This window comes from Lepidochelys olivacea (genome assembly GCF_965140295.1).
Source record: "Lepidochelys olivacea isolate rLepOli2 genome assembly, chromosome: 9".
Lineage (NCBI taxonomy): Eukaryota > Metazoa > Chordata > Testudines > Cheloniidae > Lepidochelys > Lepidochelys olivacea.
In genome coordinates this window covers 43,946,890-43,968,421 of record NC_140419.1, presented here as the reverse complement: position 1 = coordinate 43,968,421, position 21,532 = coordinate 43,946,890, and the positions used below count along the sequence as shown (strand labels likewise).

At 39.6% G+C, this 21,532-nt stretch overlaps 1 protein-coding gene across 2 annotated transcripts in view; it reads right to left on the bottom strand.

Moving 5' to 3' along the window:
* The window catches only part of LOC311526006 (glypican-5-like), a 601,789-nt gene that overhangs the window by 109,964 nt on the left and 470,293 nt on the right, over positions 1–21,532 (bottom strand). The gene's annotated exons all lie outside the window — the stretch shown is intronic.

Here is a 21,532-nt window from a genome sequence, read left to right as displayed (position 1 = left end):
TGGAAAAAGGCTAATGTAGTGCCCATCTTTAAAAAAGGGAAGAAGGAGGATCCTGGGAACTACAGGCCAGTCAGCCTCACCTCAGTCCCTGGAAAAATCATGGAGCAAGTCCTCAAGGAATCAATTCTGAAGCACTTAGAGGAGAGGAAAGTGATCAGGAACAGTCAGCATGGATTCACCAAGGGCAAGTCATGCCTGACTAATCTAATTGCATTCCATGATGAGATTACTGGCTCTGTGGATGAAGGGAAAACGGTGGACGTGTTCTTCCTTGACTTTAGCAAAGCTTTTGACACTGTCTCCCACAGTATTCTTGCGAACAAGTTAAAGAAGTATGGGCTGGATGAATGGACTATAAGGTGGATAGAAAGCTGGCTAGATTGTCGGGCTCAACGGGTATTGATCAATGGCTCCATGTCTAGTTGGCAGCTGGAATCAAGTGGAGTGCCCCAAGGGTCGATCCTCGGGCCAGTTTTGTTCAATAGCTTCATTAATGATCTGGAGGATGGTGTGGATTGCACCCTCAGCAAGTTTGCAGATGACACTAAACTGGGAGGAGAGGTAGGTACACTGGAGGGCAGGGATAGGATACAAAGGGACCTAGACAAATTGGAGGATTGGGCCAAAATAAATCTGATGAGGTTCAACAAGGACAAGTGCAGAGTCCTGCACTTAGGACAGAAGAATCCTATGCACCGCTACAGATTAGGGACCGAATGCCTCGGCAGCCGTTCTGCAGAAAGGGACCTAGGGGTTACAGTGGACGAGAAGCTGGATATGAGTCAACAGTGTGCCCTTGTTGCCAAGAAGGCCAGTGGCATTTTGGGATGTATAAGTAGGGGCATTGCCAGCAGATCGAGGGACATGATCGTTCCCCTCTATTCGACATTGGTGAGGCCTCATCTGGAGTACTGTGTCCAATTTTGGGCCCCACACTACAAGAAGGATGTGGAAAAATTGGAAAGAGTCCAGGGGAGGGCAACAAAAATGATTAGGGGACTGGAACACATGACTTATGAGGAGAGGCTGAGGGAACTGGGATTGTTTCGTCTGCGGAGGAGAAGAATGAGGGGGGATTTGATAGCTGCTTTCAACTACCTGAAAGGGGGTTCCAAAGAGGATGGCTCTAGACTGTTCTCAGTGGTAGCAGATGACAGAACAAGGAGTAATGATCTCAAGTTGCAGTGGGGGAGGTTTAGGTTGGATATTAGGAAAAAGTTTTTCACTAGGAGCGTGGTGAAGCACTGGAATGCGTTACCTAGGGAGGTGGTGGAATCTCCTTCCTTAGAAGTTTTTAAGGTCAGTCTTGACAAAGCCCTGGCTGGGATGATTTAGTTGGAGTTGGTCCTGCTTTGAGCAGGGGGTTGGACTAGATGACCTCCTGAGGTCCCTTCCAACCCTGATATTCTATGATTCTTAAGATCTGATAAGATCATACCCTTAGGTGGCCTGAAGTAGCAAGAAACAATAAAATAGGTCTGAATGTGCAGGTGATGGGTTTACCACAAAATGTAAAAAAGGATCATTTAAATACATTTATTACAAACAGAATGTGAAATTTATCTAAAGCTAATCACCTTAATTCTGAGAGATGAACAGACTAGAGCAGTGGGGAGAACAGCAAATCTATAACTGCATTTATTCATGTACTCTGAGAAATGACATTGAAAGTTGAACTTTTATGGTAATAAAATTATTTTAAAGTTAGATTTTAATGTAGAAAATATTACCATATACTTCCTCAGCAATGAAGGAAATTAGGCCTGTTAAAATTGTCTCTATTTTTTTAAATAGAATTATATTTTAATTTCAGCAAGTCTGAAGGTTTCACATTTTAATCAGAGGATGCAATGCAATTTGTTAATCTCAAAACAGCTGAGATACCAGGGAGAACCCCCTCTAGCAGTGTTAATTAATTATTAATAAATTTGTTATAGTTTGAAACATATTCTATAACATAAAACCCAATTGTTCTTTTGGCAGGAGACTATTTTCTGTTCATGGCCAAACCTGCCTGCTTTTCCTTTACAAATATTTATTTTAAAATTGGAGTTAACAATTTTTTTTTCAATTTAATACAGCATTTAAAGAAAAGGGCGATTCTCAGTTGCACACTGTAAATAGTTTTATTGCTAAGTTACAGTACTAAGTCCACAATCTAACATGGTGATCCTTTGTAATATATGTGCAGAAGAAACAGATGAAGTGAATACTAAGGAGCAGGTACTCTGCGGGTGTAAATTTGCATGGGTGAACTTTGTGGATATACACTAGTTGAGGATATGGACTCTGTTTTTATTGACAATATACAGTACAGGAGTGTGTTCTGGCAGGAAGAAGAGAAGCACTTGGAGAAGTTTTCCATCCTAATTCTAGCACCCTCCAAAATCCACAGAGAGGCTGCGCCACAGGCCCTCTGTGGCAAATGCTGTGAGGGAATGGGGGGGGGGGTAATTTTGGGAAGGGATCATACATTAAGGGACTATGCATATGGCTGGTGTTAGCCCTCTGAACCTTTGATTGTGGATCAGACACTGGATCAGACTAGCACTGGATCATTTTGACACTGGATCAGAATTGGGCCCTGGGGCTAATTCCTGAGGCATGCTTAGCACCTGCAACTCCCATGGAGAACTAACTAACTAACTCACTCACTCACTCACTCATTCACTCCCGGGAGCAGACTTGTTTTAATTTAAGATATGCAAAGAGCTTTCTGTGCCTTGAGGAAAATATTCAATGTTCAGTTGGTCTCAATACAATAAAGGAAAAGAAAAATAGCAACAGATCCCAAATTCTGCTCCTCCTACGGAAAAAATAAAACTCCGTAATCCAAGGTTCCCCAAGAGCCCCATTAAACAACACACCTCTGCAGTTTTTAGGATTTTGCCCAGAGTAACTTCACAGGCCATATTTAGATTGGAAAGTAATAAAGAAATCCATTAGCTATATAGCAGATTGTTTTAGCATCTAAAGCATATGAAAGATATCTGATTGTGATTCTATTCATGTTGGAGCTTTGTTTGTTTATAGACACCATTAAGATTATGGCAAAAGAAATCTTATTGTCTGTTTTGATATGATACATTTGTTTAGATCAGCTAGTTATTTATATCATAAAATGATAAATATAAGGAAAAAAACCCAACAAAATATTTTTGGTGCTGCATATTAGCTTGTAGTCATTTAATTTGAATGTTTGTTTCTGAATCAAAAGATACTAAATTAACATAATACTTAAAATCATACTTTAAGGTATGGAAATGAGTTTTGCTTAGCAGCGTATAATATGCATGTATTATCACAGGCTATTGAAGCAATTTTATATATATAAATAAAATTAAAAGATAACTTTAGAAAAAAGGTGTGGGCTTCCTACTGGTTCATCAATTATTACTTATATTACTTGAGAATTTAGCAGTCATGCAGATGACAGGCATTTAAAGGCATTAACACTGACAATTTTCTCTAATTTTTTTTCAGTACCAATCTCCTTAAGCACATAATATCTTAAAATTTTGCAAGAATAAAGACCTTACATCATGAAACTTTAACGTTAGCATACTCTACATGTAACACATCTATTGTTACTGCATATTGTACATGACCCCAAGAGAAAACACTTTTATACATTTGAGAAGTGATGTGGGAATTACCATTAATGTGTATTTTGCCGTGAGTCTTTGAGCTACTCCTTATAGCATGTGCTCATTGACTTCACTGAGGCTGTGTGTGGACACAAAGGCTTGCCTGCAGCATCTGCGCTGAGAACTGCAGATTGTTATAAATATAGAGAAACAAAGTAAACCTTCCCAACCAAACTAATGGCCTGATCCATTCAAAGCAATGGGACCACTCACATGGTGATGGTTTGCAGAACAGGGCCCTATGCCTTAGAAGTTCTTTTAGGGCCAGATCCTGTACCACTGAAGGGAGACATGGCAAACACACAAGGGCAAAAAGACTGAAAGCTCATTGGGAGAGGAAAGGATTCTGGTTTTTGTTAACACCTACCTAACTTCAATAACTAATGAACATTTTGGATAAGGGACTTCTTTGTTAAAATCCAACACCCTGGCTCTTTTGCGGTGCTCAATAAACATCTAGAAAGATATCCAGAGAAGCAGAGACTTTACATTACTGAGACTTCTAAGCTTTAAGCAAACAAACATACACTACAAGTTTCAGGCCTCCTTTAAGTCATAAAGAAACAAAAATAAGCAAAATTCTAATAAAAAAATATTTGCAAATCATCTTTAAGGAAACTGCAAAATCTAGGTAGTGTACATTTGATACAAATCTATGCAAGAAGAACAAACATAAATAAGAAATGCAGTAACGGATTAAGGTAGCCTTCATGACTAGCACTATGTGAAGAATTTAAAATTGATGATTTGATTTTTAACATGATGCAGAGAGTTCGCACATGGCTAGTCAATAGTGTAGTACTTTACATAAATGCTTTACAAATGGTGACACAGTAATTACAATTCCAGCAAATGGTTATTATCTATCTTTCTGCATTTTACAGACTAAGTAGAAATTTCATGCATATTGAGTACATTTGTGCTAGTTCAATTCATTTTTTTTTCCTTTTATCAAAAGTTGCATTTTATTAAAAATGCAACTGCACTCAAGCCATATGCATTATGTTTGTATACTCTTTTGGAGAAAATTGTTCTAGCAATTTATAATTTGCATCTCTCTTAAAAATGTTCATTTGACATTCTGTAGATTGATAGCTTTTGTGTGTGTGTGTGTGTGTGTGTAAATAAATATTTATTGTTGGTTGCATATTTGCTCTTTTGCAGCACAGACTTCTTCCTAGTTTGCTGTATATTTTCATATATTTTGCAAAATAAGTTTGCTCTATCTATAATTTATAAAATTAATTTCAAATCTTCTTGAGTACCAAGTACTTCCAATTTTTGTTGTGACACAGATTATGCAAATTGTCTTGACAAAAGAGTATATGCAAGCTGATTATAAAATAGGAACTTAGCTACAAAGTGTAGCTGACTGTATCTAGTTCTGTGTATTAAATCAAAATAATTTTGATTTTTTTAAAATTCCTATTTACGAGCATTGATATCTCTTTGTTAGGGGCTACTAAGGAGATTCCCACTGGGCATTTCTTGGTGATGTATTTGGGTATGATGCTGCTGAACCATAGTATGTCCCCATTACTGTCATGCATCTTTATAATTTACTGACAGCCTGTCAAGGGCCTGTTGAGATGTCACAAGATCATGGAATATGATTAAAGAGGTTTTTTTTATTAAACCCTGCCCTATCTTAATATACCACCAGAGTTGATATCAGGTGAGAGAGAGTCAAAGATCTTAGAACAGTCTGCACTTTCCTACTCAATTATATAGAGCTGCATATACACCAGGATACCTGTAAACTGGATCGATTCACACTAACTTATTGCCAAATGACTTGGATGTACCTGGTACCAATACCAACTACAATTCAGATCAGAAATCCAGCCATGCTGTCATGTATTTGTCAATGTATTTGCCAGCATGAGCCACCACAGGATCCTTCTAGATGAATGTTCTTCTCGCAAACATCCTTTCTCTTCATACTAGAGTCTCCCAACCTTTTCTGGTAGGAGACATGCCCTTTCCAACTGCATTTGTACCAGTCCCTTTCATAGAATCATAGAATATCAGGGTTGGAAGGGACCTCAGGAGGTCATCTAGTCCAACCCCCTGCTCAAAGCAGGACCAATCCCAACTAAATCATCCCAGCCAGGGCTTTGTCAAGCTGGGCCTTAAAAACCTCAAAGGAAGGAGATTCCACCACCTCCCTAGATAACCCATTTCAGTGCTTCACCACCCTCCTAGTGAAATAGTGTTTCCTAATATCCAACCTAGACCTCCCCCACTGCAACTTGAGACCATGCTCCTTGTTTTGTCATCTGCACCACTGAGAACAGCCTAGCTCCATTCTCATTGGAACCGCACTTCAGGTAGTTGAAGGCTGCTATCAAATACCCCCCACTCTTCTCTTCTGCAGACTAAAGAAGCCCAGTTCCTTCAGCCTCTCCTCATAAGTCATGTGCCCCATTCCCCTAATCATTTTCGTTGTCCTCCGCTGGACTCTCTCCAATTTGTCCACATCCCTTCTGTAGTGGGGGCCCCAAAACTCAACACAATACTTTGACCTGTGCCCATACCCTGGTGAGCTTGCCAAGTCTCATTTGTTTACAGGCTATTGCCTCTTTGATTTCTTGTTTGTTTTTCTTGTCCGGGTACTTTCCCTTGTTTCTGCTTTCTAGTATTGTTCTTGTTTTGGTTTATGTTTATAGGTGTATTTATTTTTTCCTCCTCTTCTGCTTTACCTTCTAGTTCTCCCTCCTTTCACTTTCCTCAGATCTCCCGTCCCTGTGTCTCACAACATACTGTTTTTTCCCTCACATCCCCCCAATTTCTGTCCTTCCTCCTTTGCGGCCATTACTGTTACTGTATGTTCTTGTGCAACCTCCTCTAGCTGTCAGCTTTACACAGTGCAAGCTGCCTTTTACCAAAGAGAATGCTGAGAAAATACATGCCAGTGATAACCCTGCTGCTTCTCCCCTTCCCCCAAAGCCCTGTTAACACAGGACATGACACCTTATTCCCAGAGGAGTCTGGCATGCACCCCACAGACTGGGAATCCCATCCTTATAGTAACAGGAAATGTTCTTATATTACTCAGCTGCCACATTCCAAAGCCTCAAACTCAAGATAATATAAGGCCACATTTAGGACAATTTTAACTGCATCCACCCAACCCGTATGGGTGTGGGTACAAGGGTTCTTCAGCTACACTATCACTCACTCTAGGTATGCAATGGATATGTTTAGAGGACAATATGTTTCCTGAAAACTTGTTGAGCACAAAGTTTTCCCAGGGAAGTGACATCAATTTCTGAGGAACCGACTTTATTTAAAAAGAAAAAAACTAAAAACTAAAACAGAGTGTTCCTTTTCCAAGATCTGGAGTGGGGGCTTCAGATTTATCAGCCAACTACTGGCAAGAGGCTAGAAGGTAGACAACATTTTTCAAGCCTTAAATTCCCTAAAATTTAGCTCTGGTATCTTAATATAACTGAAGAGGTAAAACAAAGATAGACTACTGCCAATGAACCTGGATACTTGGGCACTTTCCAGAAAAATAATAAAAACGGTGTGTGAACATAAGAAGAATTTTTCAGTCTCCAAAGATGTACTATGCGAGTCCTTTTTATGATGAGGGATAAAACTGTTCCAACTCGGCTGACATAGTACTATATTGTTGTAATGGGATTTTATAGTTTTCCATGGGATGGGACAATATCTCAGTCTTGACTGTACACTTATTCTATCACCAACAGCTAATCTTGAAACTCTGCCGCCAGCTCAATAAATTTATAAATAATAAAGTGATACATACAGTATCATGTCTTTACTATTCTTTAACACGGAACAAACAATATCATTGGTATTTCGGGGCCAGATTCCATCATTATTACTTACGCTGAGTCATACCTTACTTTGCAAGTAGCTTTCTTGACATCAGCACAACTACTTACTGAGTGAGGTCCTTCTCAGAATGAGTAAGGGGAGACAGAATCTGACCTTTAATTTGTTGAGCCAAATTGTCATTCTACTGAAGTCAAAGGCAAAACCTCTCAATGTTAATGGGACCAGAATTTGGCTCTTAAACTCCCTTTCAAAACTGTCTCAATCCTCAGGGGCATGAATGATATTTCACATACGCATTTCGTATACTATTACACAATTTTTATTAAATAGAGAATGGCTTGTGCATGGATATATCCTGGAACTAGCTGGACATTTTACCTGACAAAAAGTGTCTTTTGGATAGAACTTGAGAATTTCTAGTTTCATCTAATGGTTTTAGGTTTTTCATAAAAAACCTGAAAACTTAAACTGATTTTATTTTTTACAGCTTTTTTTAAGGAAAATGATACATTTTCATTGACACTGAAACTTTTCACAGGGCACAGGCTATTTCTCGACCAGCTCTAATGATTTTATTGCATGACAGACTCATGTTGCTATTGTTTTAACCCTGCGAGAATCAGATCCCATAACACTGTCAGGTTAGTAAAGCTAATTCTCTGCCATGGTTATAGCATTGTACCTACCGCAGCAGTATACATATTTAAAGTCTGTTCCTTTACAAGCACCTTTCAAAAGATTTTTATCTAATCAAATTTTAAATAGGAAATTACTTGTCTGACTTCACTTCAGCAAGCTTTTCCCTTCCACGTTGGCATGGATCAGATGATTAGAACTTCACTATTGAATGGTCAGTAGTATGTCTGAGTCACTAAACTTATTTTTGGTCTATAAATACCAGATGATGATTTATTACCTGGCAATTTCTACACTGCAATGGCTAACTCATGTCTCTTTAATTTGGGATAAGCAGAAAATGGTTTTGAAAGGTGAGAAATGTTGAAGTTCTCTATGCAAACAATGGATAACTTATCGGCAAGCACAATGCAGAATTTCTCCCCTTAATCAATTCACTTCAATCTATCTACTTTTTAGTGATTCAAAGGATTTTTTCAATCCCCATGCAGATCTAATCCTGCTTATCTTTTTGAATGAACTGCCAGCTGTGGACAACAAATCACTGGAAAATGGGCTAAAACTTCCTTTTTGAGAATGTTTAATGATTTTTACGAGTACATTGAATAAAGTGAAAGACTAGTTATGCTTTCTAGATCATTGCTGTTTAACATTCATGCTTCAAGGCTTGTTTTATCACAGCTGACATCTTGACTTTGTTTCTCATAAGAGCTTATGAGCTGAGTGCTGCCAGAAATCCTACTATACGCTTGTTCAGAACCTGAAGTTCTTTCACCATAACTTTTATTTATATTTATTGCTCTCACCTCTTGCTAAGTGCTAATATATATTTATTCTTTTTAAAATAGAACTAGATCTCACTACTGTGCAGGAATGCTAACCAGGTAATATTTGCTACTGTGTGGATAAAGAAAATGTGTTGTGTTCTCAGAACACATATAAAAATGGGAAGCAGCCATTTATTTACCCGAAATGAAGACCAGCAAGTAAACTTTTAGAGAGATGTTCATTTGGGAGATGAACAAACTTTAAGTTCACATAGTACACTTGGACATAATAAAACAGGATTTATCTTGACTTTGTGGAGTAATTTAATCAAGTTCAACATTTTCCAGTTCCCACATGGGTCTACTCACTGTTCAGAGTTCAGAAAAGCACAACAAACTAATCAGGGACTGTAGGAATTTACTTGAGAGGAAAGACTAAGAGTTAAAATGACTAAGGGGCGGGGGACCATACTGAGAGTCTAAACGATGGAAAAAAATTTTTCATGTGAGATACAGAGTTCATCAAACATCAGAATTTCCATTCCGTGGGACATTCTGAAATTCTGAAAATTCATTCAGTTTTGGAACAAAGAGAAATTTCAAAATTTCTCATGGAAGGGAAAATCCAGAAAAGTTAATTTTGGAAATAATCAAAACATTTTGTTTCAGAAGCTTCAAAATGAAACTGAGCCAGGAGCCCAAGAACTTCTATTCCCCCAGATCAGCAGCAAAGAACCTAGATACCCTGAGAAACCCCAGGGTTTCTAGGCTCCTGGCTCTACAGCAGGGAAGGCCCGGGTTCCCCAGCCCAGGGCAGTCTGGCTGGCGAGGCTGCTCCACAGCCATGGATCCTAGAAGCCATGGACCCTACCCAGCAGCCTGCCAGGTGATCCATAGAACAATCTCCCACTGGGAGTGGTAGAAACCCAATCTTTTGAGCACTGTAAAACTAGACTAGACGACAGTAGGAGAGGTACCATAAGAAGCAATCCTGCATCCAGATCAAATGATCCAACAGCTCTTGTCCATCCTTAATGACTATGATTAAGACACTATGTGTTCCATAATTCTGTGGCCATGGAATTCACCACCGTCCATGGAATTATATTCCAGAATCCCAGTTTTTATATAAATACTATGCTTTTATCTCTCATGGTTTAAAGAGAACCTTTAAAACATGAATGGTATGTAAACAGATGCACTTTTGCCTTCCTGAGTCTGCACACAACCTGAAATAACAGCTCTGATAGATGTGAACTGCCCTGTTTATCTCAATAACATGCTCAGTCTGAAATCTAATGATGGAAATTTAAATGCCCACATTGTTAATTATTTCACTGATGATAATTTTAGCAGAAATATCCAGACAACGTGCTTATCCTGCAATTTCCCCATGCCCCACTATGCCTTCTCAGGGGCCAAAAATAAATAATGCAGGGGCTACTGTACCAATTGCATTATTCATTTCTTTATTTTATTAATTAAATCCTCCATTTTTCATTATAATTGAAGCTGCTGCAGAATTTCTGATCAAGGAACCTTGCAGTTCAGTTTCTTTACCTGTTTTCCACTTCCCTAATACTTAAGCAGCACTGTCATAAATTATGGTGGACAGGTGTAAATATGCCCTGAATCTTTTTATGAGCCATCTAAACTAGAGTTTTACTCCTAAAAAACTCCTTCGTAGTCCTTGGGGATCTGGGCAAAGACTGGAAGATGGAAGCAAAAATACAGCTTTGCATTGGAGGATCTGCTGTCAGAGAATCTTTCCAAAATACATATTTGCAGGAAAATATTATTTAACTCCTGCTTTCAAGACGGAGGAAGGCGAGTAAGCAGTTTTAAAATAAGGGACATTGGGGCATTGTGGATCAAATCAGAACTATGATGTAAAAATCCTCTTTTTTGGGGAAAAAAATGCCCTATCTCTGACTTCCTTGCAGGAAAGGTACCCAACACTGGGCTAGACTCTCAGCTGGTTTAAGCTGTCATAAGTACATTGATCCCAACTGACCTATGATTATTGACACAAGTGGATCTGACTCTGTAAGATTATGCTCACCATTATTAAGTTGCATGCCTCAGTCACTGTTCTTCCCAGGTGACCAGAGAATATGGTATATAAGTAATACATTAGTTCCACAGGAAAACTGTCAAACGAAAATGTGATTTCTTTTGGGATATCATTGTGTTCCTAAATGATCTCCCCTTAGCTGGAGAGGACAGTTAAAGTGTCTGTTGGCTTTATGATGGTCAGCCAGGATAACACAAATTTGTGGCCAGTTAAGGGCTACAAAAGCTTATAACACACATCTGAGCCCTTCAGTGAGTTCTCCAATAAAAACAGGAAAGGCCAGAACTGACATTGCTGATATTTCTTGTGGGGCGGGGAGAATAAGCAAAGATAACCCCTCTCATGCTTTAAAAACAACAGAAACCCTTCTGGCCACCTTTATAAATCATAAAACAAGAAAAAAAGCCACTGTTTTTTTTCATTGGAAGCTCAACTCTACCTCTACCACCAACCTTCCACAATGCATGGCTGTCACTTCTTGCATGTCAGAGGAAGTGTAGATGAAGGAGGCTTTAATAGGGCCATTAAGAAGTTTACAGCCTTTGTCAACTTCACGTCACAAATCTGATTTGTTTTCAGTGTTTGTCTATGGAGCCAAGGAAGCCTCAGTACATACAGAAGTTCTTTCTGCAGCTAGGGCTAATTTAGGTCTAATATATTGGATAGTAATGAGGGGATAAGGTAAGTTCTATTTATGGGGCACTCGAAGGAGTGGTCCTAATTGTTTTTCAAGTTCTTAGATGCCCAGTGCCAAGCCAAGCTGGTGACAGACTCCCTGTGATACCATCTGACTAGTGATCCTGTCTAGCTGTGAACATAATTTGACCCAGAACTTGGGTCAATCCAAGGTCATCTGCCACCTATCATTTAGGAACCTGTCTCAGTTTGCCCAGAGAAACTCAACTTGATAGTTTCTGTAAAACCTCTGGATCCACTTTTGCCATCTTTCTGTTCGGGGTGACGGACTTCTGTAGATATGTACATGTACATATACATTGCCTCTCCCGGCTGCAGGGGCCTCCACCAGAATTAAGTGAATCAAGGGAGTTACAAATGGCCGATGGGACAGGGGTTTAAACAGCAGCAATTGCTAGACTTCTGGGTTCTACTAAGACAAGCTGTCATGCCTCTTAACTCTGGTTTGGCCCTAAGTCTATCTCCCTATACCTGTAACATGCCCTCTTTACCTGCTCTGCAAGCAGGGCTCCACAAGGCTAAGAAGGAGTGCACAGGCTCTGAGCAATGTAGCAGAGCACCTGGAGCAAGCACGAAGATGCTGCTACTTGTTCACCAGATCAGCATACCCATGTGTGGAATCACGCCTAATTCATAATGGAAAACACTGTTCTTAAGCCGGCAGGGTTTTTTTCATATGTAAAATATAGCACAATGCCATTAACATTTTAGATTCAGCTTCCATTAAGTTATATGGTTATCGATCTGGGATTAATTCTAAGGCCCTTGTATTGTTAGCTCCTCCTAATTAATTTTGGCTTTATGGTGTTTTTAGAGGCAAATTGCCTTAGCCTTCACATTTACCCCATTGCTACTCAGCATGACTGAGCTATTACAGCTATTGTCAGACAGAGCTAAATCATATACAACTTACTGGAGTTATTCAAGGAGAGAGTTTTCACTCCTGCGTACTCTGCCTTTCAAACTCTGGGGCTGGTGCTTCCTCCACTCAAGTCACTTGCAAATGACTTCCATAGGAGTAGACACTCTCAATAACTAGGGTCAAACTCTTTACTGACCTAACTCTATTGACTTGAAGCAGAGAATACTGGCCATTATCTTCAAAAACTCATGGTGATTGGGGGAGGTCCCGGATGAGTGGAAAAAGGCTAATGTAGTGCCCATCTTTAAAAAAGGGAAGAAGGTGGATCTGTGGAACTACAGACCAGTCAGCCTCACCTCAGTCCCTGGAAAAATCATGGAGCAGGTCCTCAAGGAATCAATTCTGAAGCACTTAGGGGAGAGGAAAGTGATCAGAAACAGTGAGCATGGATTCACCAAGGGCAAGTCATGCCTGACTAATCTAATTGCTTTCTATGATGAGATAACTGGCTCTGTGGATGAACGGAAAGCAGTGGACATGTTATTCCTTGACTTTAGCAAAGCTTTTGATACGGTCTCCCACAGTATTCTTGTCAGCAAGTTAAAGAAGTATGGGCTGGATAAATGGACTATAAGGTGGATAGAAAGCTGGCTAGATCGTTGGGCTCAGCGGGTAGTGATCAATGGCTCCATGTCTAGTTGGCAGCTGGTATCAAGCGAGTGCCCCAAGGGTCAGTCCTGGGGCCGGTTTTGTTCAATATTTTCATTAATGATCTGGAGGAGGAGTGGATTGCACCCTCAGCAAGTTTGCAGATGACGCTAAACTGGGAGGAGTGGTAGATATGCTGGAGGGCAGGGATAGGATACAGAGGGACCTAGACAAGTTAGAGGATTGGGCCAAAATAAATCTGATGAGGTTCAACAAGGACAAGTGCAGAGTCCTGCACTTAGGACAGAAGAATCCTATGCACCGCTACAGACTAGGGACCAAGTGGCTAGGCAGCAGTTCTGCAGAAAAGGATCTAGGGGTTACAGTGGACGACAAGCTGGATATGAGTCAACAGTGTGCCCTTGTTGCCAAGAAGGCTAACGGCATTTTGGGCTGTATAAGTAGGAGCATTGCCAGCAGATCGAGGGATGTGATCATTCCCCTCTATTCGACATTGGTGAGGCCTCATCTGGAGTACTGTGTCCAATTTTGGGCCCCACACTACAAGAAGGATGTGGAAAAATTGGAAAGAGTCCAGCGAAGGGCAACAAAAATGATTAGGGGACTGGAACACATGACTTATGAGGAGAGGCTGAGGGACCTGGGATTATTTAGTCTGCAGAAGAGAAGAATGGGGGGCAGCGGAATTTGATAGCTGCTTTCAACTACCTGAAAGGGGGTTCCAAAGAGGATGGCTCTAGACTGTTCTCAGTGGTAGCAGATGACAGAACAAGGAGTAATGGACTCAAGTTGCAGTGGGGGAGGTTTAGGTTGGATATTAGGAAAAACTTTTTCACTAGGATGGTGGTGAAGCACTGGAATGCATTACCCATGGAGGTGGTAGAATCTCCTTCTTTTGAGGTTTTTAAGGTCAGGCTTCACAAAGCCCTGGCTGGAATAATTTAGTTGGGGATTGGTCCTGCTTTGAGCAGGGGGTTGGACTAGATGACCTCCTGAGGTCCCTTCCAACCCTGATATTCTACGATTCTATGAACACAGCTTCTGATGTTTAGTAAGATTAGTTTTCTATAGAGTTTGGATTCCACGCATCTCTAGCTACCACATACCATCAGGCTACGCCTTCTCAGTGCATGCACCTTCTCATTCTGGCTCCCTCATTTCTATCAGTAGCTTCATAGCTCCATGCCAAGATGATTTTTCTTTTAAAAATGAGTATTTGTGACATAGCACTGTAAAAAATGTCTGACAGGGAGTTGAGTAGAAAATTAGTTTGGGGAGCTTCCAACACAGGGCTATTTACAAAACAAATCCCTGACATGTATGTATTTAAATAATCATTTCTTTGTAAAGTAATCAAATCAAATACCAGTGACAAGCTAAAGTTAGTAAAATGTATTGCAATATAAAGTCTTCAGTGGACTCAGGATTAATGGTACTATTTCAGACAGAAAGTCTTCAAAATGATCTACCGTAGTGTCTCTGATCACTGTTTGTTTATATAGGTTTATTCCAAATAGACAAACCCCAAATGTTCTGACCTCAATCTCCCCTTTGCTTACTTCACCCTTGTTCTACAGTGCATTTGAAGGTTTACACTATAAGTACCTGAAATGTTCTTACCTTTTAATTATTCCTAAGCCCAGCTAAAGTGAACACAAATTTGCTGCAATTTACATACATCTTATGAGAGGTTTTTAGATGGGGTAAGATCCAAGTTACCCGGGAAAGAATTTTCTGTAGTATCTGGCTGATGAATCTTGCCCATATGCTCAGGGTTTAGCTGATCGCCATATTTGGGGTCGGGAAGGAATTTTCCTCCAGGGCAGATTGGAAGGCCCTGGAGGTTTTTCGCCTTCCTCTGTAGCATGGGGCACGGGTCACTTGCTGGAGGATTCTCTGCTCCTTGAGGTCTTCAAACTACAATTTGAGGACTTCAATAGCACAGATATAGGTGTGAGGTCTTTTTTAGGAGTGGTGGGTGAAATTCTGTGGCCTGCATTGTGCAGGAGGTCAGACTAGATGATCATAATGGTCCCTTCTGACCTAAATATCTATGAATCTATGAATCTATGAGAGGGAAAATTAAACTTCATGAATTATCTTTGCTCCTTTTTGAACAGAGATGATGCCAAAGTTATTTAACAGTAGTAGCTTTAGTCTTCTTTGGCTCAGCTCATTCTTCCCACTGTTATAACTAAAGTTAGGAGAAAACTCCTATGAGAGGACATGGGCACTCAATCAGCTGTATATTATTAGAGACGAAGATCTACATCACTCAGTAACTCAATTATTTGGCCTGGCAACTATTCATGTCTCTCTTATTTGTCCAGATATGAAAGTGACTATTATGGGGCAAACTCTGATCTCAGTTACACCATTGTAAATCCAAAGTAAGTGAATCAGACACTATTACTTTCATTTCCCAATGTCTCCAAATCCCTAGTTATGTGAATGTTAAGAAAGGAAAAGGAGTTAAGAATGATCACCCCCGTTCTCATGCTTTTCAGTGTAAATCAGGCTCCTATGAATGTTTCCCTAATGACAACACATTATCTTTACTGTAACTTAGCAGACTTTAACATAGATTTCACAAATAGGCCTGGGAAAATCTTGTGTGCAAAAATGATTTTTCATTAGAATTTTTCATTTCTCTTTTCTGTTCCTTTTCTCTGAATTGCTCTCTGAACATCTCCTGATTAACACCACTGAGATAATGAAGTTATAGCAGCGTCAATCTAAAGTACTTGGAATCAGAATCTGATCTTCTGTATTTGTTTATTTCCCTCCATCTTGGCTCCATTTTTTCACACTGATTTTTAATGCATTTTTTTCTCTGCCCCTTCTTATTCCTCCCCCTTCTCTCAAGTCTCTCCTAAGTAGAATACAGACTCAGTTGCGTCTGACTTTGAGACAAATGTTTCAGTCCATAGTGTTAAAGGGCAACTGGTAGGCCATGTTTATGCTGTAGTTGGAAACAGGTAACCCCTCTTCACCAACAAACGGAGATGACAAAAATTAAAGTTTGAAACCAGTGAGCCTTCCTCAAAATAAATATTAAATAGAGAATTAAATTGTTTTGCAGTTTTTTGAACAGGATGAGCCACTTACAATGGTATAACAATAAAGGAAATAGTGAATGTAGTAAAAACTCAGTAGGAAACACAATATCTCATGGAATAAAGGATACCTAAAATTAATAAAGAAAGCCAGTAACACAGGGATGGTGTGTGATGTAGAGGATTCAAAGGGCAGGAGAACAGAAGAGCTGAGAAAATGCAATATTGACACCATCTGGGATAATCAGCAATGGAACTGAAGACATGTGGAGATGAGAATTTGATGTGTGGGCTGGCTGCCAGCAGATATTCCATCAATATTCTGAGATGATAATAATAATTACACAAATCAGCAGCTGTAGAATTACATATTTAGATAAATACAAGTATAACATGGTGAATGGGAATGAAGTATGGTTAAGATGACAATTTGTACAGTACACTGATATTTAGAAAAGACAGAGAAATGAGGAGGATAAGGACATCATAAAGGACAAAAGGATCCTGATATGCAAAAGAAAATCTGATGATGAGAGAATTCATGAACAATGAGAAAAATACATTAACCTTCAATAGCTGTTGAGATCTGATACAAATCAGGCAGAAGTTATCAAAAGAAAAAACAAGTTATTTTCTTTGCATTTAAAAAGAAAGGATGTTCTCAGGGGGAAAAACCTGCTCATGTGCCCTCAAGAGAAAATGTATAACCAGATAAACTACTATAAGTTATAATACTTGGAGAAGACAGGGGCAGGGGAGTGGGGGGAGCAAGGGTCCTCCATCTAAACAGTCATGTAGGAAGCAAGGATTGGAACTACGTCCCAAGATAATAACTCAGCCTGAATGCTATAATGAAGTAAAATGCCAGGTATCTTTAAGATGATGAGAAGAAATGTGACAACAGGAAGGATATACCATCAGGAGAAGGCTTATCAAAGAAGAGAAGCTTAGCAGTATTACAAGTAGTTAGAAAAAAGAGTTGTGAAAGAAAATGGTTAGTATTGTATTGATAAATGTTTGTCAAAATCATGTATCTGAATAGATAGCTGGGTGAAGAAACTCATTGAACACTCTCTATTCACTGTTGAAAGCCTGCTGACCATCCAGATATTGCAGCATTTGCTCATTTGTTCAATGCTTGCTGTATCAGATACAATTTTGGCTTATTGATGAACGTTTGTCATTCCTAAGAGGCAGCATTATTCAGGCTCTTCCTCCCCTTGCACTTCATGACTCCCTCCTTTTTGGGGTGGAGCTGCAGGAGTAGCAATTGATGGGGAAGCACAGTTCTGGAAGAGGGTCCGTGCGGTGCAAACAGCTAGTGCAAAGGTACAATATGTCTTCATTTCTGAGATCCAGTGTTTCAAGGCTTTTTGGGAGGTGGAAGGTGAACACCTAGCTTGTTCTGTTTGGGAGCAGCATTCCTAGTCCCTGATGTGGGTTATTTTCATGCAGGGACCAATCTGACCCAAAGGCTCCAATGTGCAGGTACTGAACAGGTTAGTTTTAGTTCATGGGTAACAAGATGATGAATACCCTGACTAGAGTTTCTATGCTCCTGTAAGGCTCAATTGTGAGCCTGCTAATGTTCCTGTTTGGGGGAGTAACAGGGTCTCTACCTGCATTGCTAGACCCTGCACACAGGGGAGAGCAACCACCACCAGCTGTTACTCCCCATCCATGCAGGTGTGCAGAGACTAGTTGGGCCTTGCCTGATTGAGCCCCAGAGTGTGCTGGCCAGCACAGCTCCACTAGCACAAGGACAGACACATCTTTCTTTCTCCCCAAAGTAAGGGAAAAGAAGGACCCGACTGCGACTTACAGTCACTCTTGTCCCTTACTTGTCACTCTTGTGTCCCTTACTTGGGCTGGATTGCCAGGGGCCAATCCAGCCTCTGATATGCACTTTTGTGGCTCAGTTCTGCAGGGTGCCAAGCACTCTCCCCAATGCAGCAAAGCACTTAAAGATGTGCTAACTACAAGCTTATGAGTAGTTGCATTGAAATCAATAGGACTACTCACATGCTTGAAGCTAAGCAGGTCCCTGACTGTGCTGCTGGACTGGGGACAGAGTGCCGAACACCTGTTGGACGGATGTTGGTTTACACCTACACCTAGAAACCTACATGTTCTGAATGGTCTCAGACCTGACAGTAAGTTTTCCCCTCCCTATTAGACATTTACTTGGATTACTTTCTTCTTTCTAATTCTTTCTTTGCAAAGCCTTGGTCACAAACAATCAATAGGCATTGTCGTTAAAGTGTCAGTACATGTCAACAGTTACTATATGGTGCTATCTGAGTCACAGTGCTATTTCCACAGCGTTCCCCTATACTTGGAACGTGAGATACCTGTGGTAAGTGGTAATGGTTGGAAAATGTTAACTTTTTAATGGATTTCATCATTGTGACCCCGCACCAGTAAGGAAGGAGTTAAGCAGCTAGTCTGGACCCAGGCAGCCCTACCCCACCCACTTGCAAAGCATGCATGGCTTGGAGGAAGAGCTAGAAAGAAGAACAGGCCAATGTGGCAGGGCATCAGACAATGGAGATGAACTGACTTGCACCCTGAGCTCTGGAGTCCTGGCTGTCATGATGTTGCCAAACCCCAGAGAAGAGACTGGTGATTCTCAGAAGGTCTGAGACTTTCTTTGATTTAATGTCTTTACTTTTCCTGTTGGGAAAGAGGGTCTGGCAGGAAGTGCTCCAGGAAGGCAGAAGTACGGCACTTTAGTGGATACCCAATGGAGAGGGTGGGACCGGGTTCCCATAATAACCCTTAGGAGGTGCCGAAGGCAGAAGCCTACCCCTAATACTGGGAGTCTAGAGGAGAGAAGGCCCTGAAGACAGAAGGTTCAAGATCCTCAGACCTCAACCTAGGCAGAGATCCAGAGACCCCTTGCCTAACCCAAAGGGCTACCCTGTTGCTGGACTTTTTATATACCCTGAAAGGGATGGACATAATCATGGGACCTGCTCAGAGGGATGAGTTACAGAAGAGGCAGGACACTGCAGGACCAAAGCAGATGTTAATATGTTAATAGAGAGAACCTGCCACACCCTGCCTGACCACTAGGCGGCACCTGTGGTCAGTGATCCACTTCATAACCATATATAATTCTTCAGAACTTGTTTATCTCAGTGGTATGAAGTCATCTGAGTAAACACATGTGGTACGGGCTATATAATTAAATATAGTATGTTTAAATGTATAAGTAGTGGTCTTTAGAGCTAATAATGGATTTGACTATAAAAGGCTTATATGCAACTGCCAAAAACAAAATACGAGCACTACATAATACTGTATTCAGGTACAAATCTTAATGGAAGAGATGAAGGGAACTGGGGAATTTAACTGACATTCAGAAAAGATTCTAGATAGCTGAAAAATGGCAAACAAAACTTCAGGATTTGAAAAGTGCAGACAGACAACTGTGAAATATATTGATATTGGTTGGTTATGCATAAAAGCTTGAGGAGCTGTCTATGAATATCTGAGTGCAGAATTGGAATATATAAGCATGGGATCAGATCCTCAGATAGAGTAAATCAAAATCAATATAAATACAAACATTTAAACCAGATCAGGATCTGGTCTCTAACTCGCTTTCTAGAGAAAGTGGGAACTGGGGAAGATAATGACATTTGGTCAGGGAGACTTTTAGTCGGCCTACAGTTGAATATGTTGAAGCAGGTAATCTAGATGCTGGTGAAATCCATGTGCTTTGGGGATTTATTGTTTTTGTTGGTAGGAAGGTAGGGAAGGATGGTTCAATAGTATTGCAAAAAAATATTTGTAAGTAATCCATACACTATGCTTCACAGCAGCAATGCTTCTCAATCTATAGAGCATGACTGTAAGCACAATGTTTGTAAATTATTTTCATATCGATTTTAAATAAATGATGACTATTTTAGTGTACTGTGCTGGATACTGGTTTCATCATTTCAGAGTCAGATACTTAGATATGTCCTCTTTAGGGAGACTTCTGCATAGACCTGGTGTTAAAATCATCATCATTATTATTATTGCTCTGCCAAAGACGTTTACCCTTTGAAAGCCCTTTTTATTACATTTAATCACATGCAACACCATTCATTGAGACTGATACTTTAGAGTTGTCATTTAAGGCCTGATCCAAAGCCCACTGAAGTCAATGGGAAGGTCCCCCATTGAGTTCAGTGGGCTTTGGATCAGGCTCCTATTCAGGCTTTGCCACTAGAAGTTCTCAAGTGAGCTAAATTTCTTGCACTGCATATCTACAAAGCAATAATCAGAGCACTCTTGGTAGATCTCAAGTTGTGTAATGTAACTTTGCAATTAAAAAGCACCATAGTTTAAAGACACATACCAAGAGGAAATTAAATGAAATTGAAGTGTTTTTATATTTTAACATTCTACTAAAGCAAAGGCGTTTTGTAATGAGACTAATCTCATTTTATCACTTAATTGCATCTAGATATGCCAAACAAATTTACTGCTAGTAACCTGCATACAATATAATATATTAATTATAAAACACTATTACAGTTTTCACAAGAAGGAATAGCTACTCTTACTGTTCTGAATCCAAAGCATTTGGTCAAATTAATTGTAATTATATTTTTAGTTGATATAATCCCAGCCAAATCAATGGGAGAGCTAATTATGCAAATTTAATTCTTTTTAATCCACAACCATCTCATCATAAATAATTTTATTTCAACCGATTGCTAAAAGGAAGGAGGAGACATTATGTTGCTTCCTTATTTCACATTACTAAAGTTAACAATAAACCAAATTTCAAAAGCTTCTATTTTTTTATTTTTGAACTCTAACTACAAAAGAGCCATTGTATATTTTGGCAATACTACAATATATAAATAGTTTAATTATCAACTGAAAATGATTTAGCACCTGGCTATTGTTTATAATGTACCACATGAAGACAAAAAACATATTACTTAAAACTTTAATCGCTATAATCTCCTGCATCTGGGGCATCTAGAAGAAGTCTTTTCACAAGTCAGATACAATACAAAAACAATAAATTATTAATCGATGAGCAAATAATTTTTAATTGATAATGTATTCATCTATGTTTCCCAACCTTTGTTTATAAAATATTTGTGAGAAGAATATGGAAAATCTCTACATTTATTTGTTATTCAAATTATTTCTGATTTTAATAAACACACTTTTCTCCACATCTGAATACCTCACCAAACATTTGTTGGAAATAGGGCTGGCTAAAAGCAGCAATTTTTGTATCAGGAAAAATTTAAAGGTTTTGACATTTTTTTTCATTCTGACGAACAAAAATGAGACCTTTTGAAATT